This window comes from Vigna unguiculata, chromosome 11 (assembly GCF_037176805.1).
Source record: "Vigna unguiculata cultivar grain cowpea cultivar isolate G323 ecotype 2 chromosome 11, ASM3717680v1, whole genome shotgun sequence".
Classification (NCBI taxonomy): Eukaryota; Viridiplantae; Streptophyta; class Magnoliopsida; order Fabales; family Fabaceae; genus Vigna; species Vigna unguiculata.
In genome coordinates this window covers 4,500,183-4,507,098 of record NC_140802.1, presented here as the reverse complement: position 1 = coordinate 4,507,098, position 6,916 = coordinate 4,500,183, and the positions used below count along the sequence as shown (strand labels likewise).

Here is a 6,916-nt window from a genome sequence, read left to right as displayed (position 1 = left end):
TATTTTAATTCAAAAATATAGTTAAGAAATTATGATTTTATAAAATATAAAATTACGATATATTTTGAATTTTTACTAAAGCAATAAAATCATAATTTTATAATTATATAATTTTAAATTAAAATAATAAAATTATAATTGACCAAGGATTTCATGCAAGATTTTTTTTTCTCAAAAACAACTAAAAATTCATTTGGTTAAATGAAAGTATTTTTTGAGAACTTATGTATAAATTTTAAAATTTTAAAATAATTATATAATAAAATGATATGTAGTGACTACCGAACAAGGTCATATGGCAAGATAATAACCACGTCAGATAATGTGATGATAACATCGCTTGGTCAACTTCAATTTCGTTCAGACCAGATTCAGGATCATTATCATCTGTTTAATAACAGACTCTTGTAAGACGACTTCATTCATAATTTGTTCGATCTCTTCTAGAGGTTATTATATGACTCATGATTGAGAATATCTATTTAATATCTTTCTTATTTGAATTAGTCTTTAAAAAATATTTTTTAATTTACAAATTACTTAATTTTTTAGAATTAGAAAATCAAAATCAAAATATTGTAAGTATTTTATATTATATGAATAAAACAAATTAACAAGATACTCATATAACAATCTCTTATTTATTTTATATATATATATATATATATATATAATATTAATGAGTTTAAATATATTTTTAATACTTGTAATTTGTTCCTATTTCAAAGTTCATATCAAATTCATTCTTACACTTTTTAACAATGCATAAAATATGTCATCCAAAACTATTTTGTATAAATAAATTTAATTTATCTAAATATAATTTTAGATTATTTTTAATATCAAAAATATATTTGGTAATATTAACTCTCAAACCTCTTTAAAAATTAAAAAAGATAAAGATAAATTTCAACCTTTAATCTAATTAAATCAATCCTTTTGTCTCCCTAAATCACCGAGCTCGCATTACCCAGCTCGGTTGGAAAGCAAGAATGTTACAACAAAGCATTTCTACATCTCAGGAATTCTATAAAGGAGGATAAATAATAAAATATTATATTTTGTCACCACATTAATCTGTTATATATCAGAGGCATAATTGTTACAACCAATTACAAGACAAATGGGTTGAAATCATTTTCTAACATTTGCAGGCCTTGAACACTATTATTAATACTTTATATGTACATGTTCTTTGGACTTATTCCTAAAATGTCAATAATCGACCTTCAAGCTTCAAATATATATTACATAAAAATTGGTCATTCTTGTAGTGAAATCTAAGTTAAAAAGGTAATGAAAACTAAAAGTTAAGTAACCATACTAATGCACAAACCATGCTAGCCCAATACAATAGTATAATCAAATCAAATGGGATCAAAGTTAGTAACCACAATGATACACAAATCAAGCTAACCCCAACAGAGTAGTATAATCAAAACCAAATGGACTCATGACAAATCCCATAATCAAAAATGTAACTAATGTGGTTTCACATAACAACTTAGATTCATCATTCAAATTCAACTCAAGAACAATCCAGATTTTAAATTACAAAACAAAAGCCATAAATTACATGTTCAAATGTCTCCCTTCTTGTTGACAATGGCATCCCTAAAAGTGAAATAACAAATGCTAAACAAAAAATCTGCAATAGCTAAAACAAAAAATCTGTAACAGGTGAAACAAAAAATTATAGTAAAAATATCTTCTAATTCTTGTTGAAATACATGCATTAAGTTGCAGTGAACATCCCTTACTTACTTCCAATAACTATTGTCCATCATGAGGTGCATTAGAGTCACAGACAGAAAAGTCTAGAAGAATTTCTTCTTCTTTTTGAACATCTTCATTATCTTTATCTTCAAAAACAAAACAATTTATTAGCAAAAATTGGTATGATATGAAGAAAATATTGGAAAGTAATATAAATTAATTTACCGATATTTTCAAAGTCATGTAACCAACAATCTGATGTTAAGTAAATTCGGTTATGACATTGATGCATTTCAAGTTTCAACTTCTCCTTCATTTGAAGATAAAATTTCCATAAATCAGAGACCGTTGTATTCCTACTCACATGGTTTACATCAGGGTTCAAGTATGAATGCAATTCTCTAATCCATTTGTATTCTACAAATTTAAATGGCAAACCATATTTCACAATAGCCATTATCATAATCTCACGAACATGTTTTTGATCAAGTTCCCTACTCCTCAACTTTCCATTATTGTCAATTATCATTCCTTGTACATCCTTATATTTTGGACTAACATTACATTTTTTCAAATGACGCAATAATGTTGAAGTACCTATTTTAGTTCCACCAATTACATACTCTTGCCCACATACTCTTGCCCACATGCATTACATTTATCTTTCTCTTTTCCATCTTTAACTCCAATTTTCGAAAAGTAATTCCAAACTTCCGATGTACAAGTCTCAACTTTCTTACTCTTTTTTTCAACATCATTACTTTTATTGTTTATTGAAGGTGGCTCCTTAACTTTCTGATTATTGATATTATCATCAACAACATTGCAATTTACATTGACACTTTCATGAATATTTTCAGATTCCATGCTATAAATTACTTTCTGGAAAAAAAAATCAAAGCAAAAAAATCAATTTGTGGGTAAACTTTTTCATGCATTTCAAACTTTAGATTATAATTTTAATTAAAGAAGCAAAATTTAGAACCATTCAAGGTGAATATGTTAAGAAATGAACCTCAAATGAAGAGCAATTACAGCAAAGGAGCAACCACGCAAAGGGGCATAAACATGAAACACCAGTCTCACTCTGATGACCACTCACGCGGAGGAGCACTAAGCAGAGCAGTCGCACTAACAAGCAGACAACCACTAACACGAAGCACCACCGACACAAACACGAAGCACCACCGACGCAGACGGAGAACCACGGACACAGACGCAGAAGAGCACCAGGAAAAACAAATTGAAGGAGCACCAAGGAACAACAACCACCAGAGCACCGACGACAAATAAAATGAAGAAGACGAAGGTCTTTGTGTGTAGTGTGCATGAAGAAAAAGTTGTGCGTATGGTGTGGGCAAAGAAGACGAAGGTCTCTCTGTTGACGCGAAGAAAGAAAGGGAAAAATGAAAAATTTAGGGTTTCTAATTCATTTTAGGTGGAATTTCATATGATTAAAATTTTGTTTTTTTTTTTAATTAGGTGGGTTGTGGGTCAACTCACTATAACTCGACTCGAACCTACCTAACCCATGGATTAAGTAAACTGAACCCGTTTCAATCTATTATCATAAATTTTTTAAAATTCTCAACCCGACTCAGCTTGAACCCGTGGTGAGCCAGGTCGGTTCACGGGTTTGGGCTCATATTGACATGCCTAAAAATTCCCCTCCTGCATTTGCAAAAGTCAACTGTAATAAATATCAGAGTTTGGTTCTCATTCTTTCCTTTTACAAATATTTAATTTTGTTCTCTTTTGGATATGATACTAGTATTTAGTTTAATAATTTGATTGAGCTGGTTCGGTTGCTGCTTCAATAACAGCAACACAAATTATAACAAAAAATTGAAAGAAAAAACTCTTTCTAATTTTTTTCCAATCAAAAATTCTTAAAAGGTATAGTGCCGTTAAATAACGTCTGAAGCATAAAATTTTAAATCCTAGTGGGTAAGGAGTCAACTCTTGACAAATTTAAATCAGAGAACATTGTCTTAACATTTTAAACATTTGAATTTGTTAACCAATATTATAGTATAGTAATTACATGCCTAACATCGAAGTGCAATGTAATAATAATAAAAAAATAAACCTTTAAAATGTCTTTTCTTATGTCACTTAAATGACATGTTTGTAGTTTAAATGAGAAAAAAATCATAGTAATTCTTACTTCTCTAAAAGTGTACTACTCAAGTGTTAGTGTGATGTTAAAGCAAGGACTTTTCACTCAAACAAGAATGTTGTAACTTTAGTGAGGAATGTTTTATAAATGGTGAAAGTTGCTCATGCAATGATTATTCACTCAAGCAACCCAAAAGTAAACTTAAATGTATTCTTTTATTCTAATTGATCAAAATATATTAATGTGAGTATTTGATAATGTAATATTTTAGATTCTTGAACTTATTTTTTGATGGGTTTATATATATATATATATATATATATATATATATATATATATATATATATATATATATATATATATATATTTGCATACATGACTATAGTTATATAACATTGGTCTTATACACACACTAGTGCAGGAAAGAGATTATGTCGCGGTTATTTTGACTTTTTGGCTTCGGTTTTACACCCGAGGTATATGCAGGCGAGGTAAAAAAAAACATGTTTATGCCTCGGTTATGAACCGAGGCATATGCGAGGGTTACTGCCTCGGTTCTAGAGGGAACCGAGGCCTAATGTGCATCGCAGATTTAAAAAAAAAAGTATTTTCTGACCCAATAACAGTATCACACGTAGCCATGATCCTTGTACACACACCTACACCAATCACAGTGTGCCACATCATCATCTTCAACCTTCTCCCAAATCAGAAACCCTAGCCACCATTCAAACCCTAAATGCCGCCAGTGTGTCGTGACCACCATCTTCGACCACCGCATCATGCCGGAACAACTTCACGACGCCTTCATTCATCTCGCCGGCGACGCAGAACACCCTCTCTTCACTATCATATCTGAACAGAAACATCCCACGACTAACCATCGTGAGCCAAATCGCGACTTCGACACACACATCGACGTTCAAAACCCATAGAAGAGTTTTACAATTTGAAAAAGGAGAAGTACATACCTACAAGCGAGATTGAATGACGATAATGGAGGCGGTTTTGCAACCTCTGCGATGACAACAATGGAGGAGGCTCGCGTGACGGAGGAGGCTCGTTCAACGGCGGACCGGCGGTGGAGAGACGAAACTGCTACTACGTGGAAGAAGGAACCTTTGCGATCTGGAACAATGGCGTTCGAAAATGGAAGAGAGAAAAATGGCTGCTGCTCTATGCGAAGAAGATGAACAGTGGCACGATTTATTTTAAACCCTAAGAAGGCTTATTGCCTCGGTTGATTTTAAACCGAGGCATAGACATCTATCTGCCTCTGTTAGATGTGACCCGAGGCGTATTCCACTTGAAAAGTAATCAAATATGCATCAGTTAAAATAGACCCGAGGCATAAACATCTATCTGCCTCGGTTAGAATTGACCCGAGGCATAAAAGTCTGCCACCAATTTAAAAATATCAATGTAGCGGGAAAAATAAAAATTTTAGGGGGTTTATGCCTCGGTTCTAAATACAACCGAGGCATAAAAGTTTGAAAAAATTACAAAAGTGTCACCGCGTCTTCATATGCCTCGTTTGGAAGTGAACTGAGGCATATAGGGCGCTGTAAAAACCCCATTATGCACTAGTGACATATAAGGTATTTGGTATTTGATACCACTTTTATTCTAAAATTTAAGACAATAGTATTATGGGTTTTTATTTTTATATAGCGTTTAACTTTATCTATTTTATTCAATGTAGAATTTGACTCATACTTAAACTATTCTCACCGTTTTTGGATAAATATTATGAAACAATATTGAAATTATGTATGTCATCTTATTTATTTGAAGTCAGATAGATTATATGTTTAATTAATGTGTAGTTTGTCTTATTTACAATGACTCATTGAAAGGATATATTTTTTTGAACTTATAATCTAAATCACATAAATTAAAACATATGGATGTTAGTAGTTGATGTAAGCTGTTATATTATTATTCCATATGTTTGTGCAATAAACTTATCTTCACTATATGAAAATTAGGTGCATGTTTAGATAAAAAGAATGATTAAAATAAATTAGGTAATGGTTTTTGGTGACACATGTTGAATATAAGTGTTTTGAAAATATTTGTAAATTATTTTTTATTTATTAGAATTGATGTTTCTAGCCTGATAGAGCTTTGAGATGTATTATACAGGACGAGGTTGAATTAAATTGATGTATTTGATTCAAAATATATATTCGGTATAAATTTATAACCAGTTATCCTTCTTTATCTTTTATATAGTTTTATTCTATAATTTTACTTGGCACATTTTTTATATAGTTTTATTTTATAATTTTACTTGTCACACTATAATAGATGATGTTGTAAGTCCCCACATGCGGTTATAGATTAATATACACATATTAAAAAATATGAATTTGTTTTACAAAGTGTATGTTTGTATGGCTGAACTTTATACATGAATATAAAAAGCAAGTCAAATTAGTAAGATGCTCCATTTAATATGAATGTTAATGTCTCATTAAAATTGTATATACATCAAAACTATATATATATATATATATATATATATATATATATATATATATATATATATATTAATACAATCATGTGCATCTCATCTTAGATGAGACACAGCTACTTATCCTACAGCCTCCAACCTTGAATCGAATAAAGCAAAAAGAGTCATTTATTCATGGTGGTGGAGACATAGACGTAATTTTGTTTTTGTCCAATGTGGTTACTTTTGAAAACATACGCAAAAATGTTATCTAAAACTTATATTATAAATAAAAATGAATTTTTTTAATATTCATTTGTGATTGACCATGACCTAATATGTCACCACCAACTACGTATTATTATACAATAAAAATGAAGAAGAGAGGTGGTGTGCGATCCAAAAACAAGAGAGTGATACCCGATGACATGGCGAAACTATAGGCATAGATTTTAGTTTAATTTGATTGTGGCCGTTGATGTAATTTAAAAGGCTAGCTACCATACCAGTAGACTCTTCCTGCTAAGCTACCAAGTTTGACTAAAACGTAGGAGTGATAGAGAGATGGTCTTCCAAAACATGCCACCAAACTCATGAATATGCTTCCAATCAACCACCCTTCCATG

General features: G+C 30.8%; 1 long non-coding RNA gene across 1 annotated transcript; it reads right to left on the bottom strand.

Annotated features, from left to right (window-relative positions):
- Positions 1-1,466: 1,466 nt before the first annotated feature.
- Positions 1,467-3,098, bottom strand: LOC146880895 (uncharacterized). Its single transcript, XR_014986244.1, has 2 exons — positions 2,732-3,098; positions 1,467-1,862 (listed from the first exon to the last, which is right to left on the bottom strand). It is a non-coding gene; the product is annotated as an uncharacterized LOC146880895 (long non-coding RNA).
- Between the last annotated feature and the right edge of the window lie 3,818 nt (positions 3,099-6,916).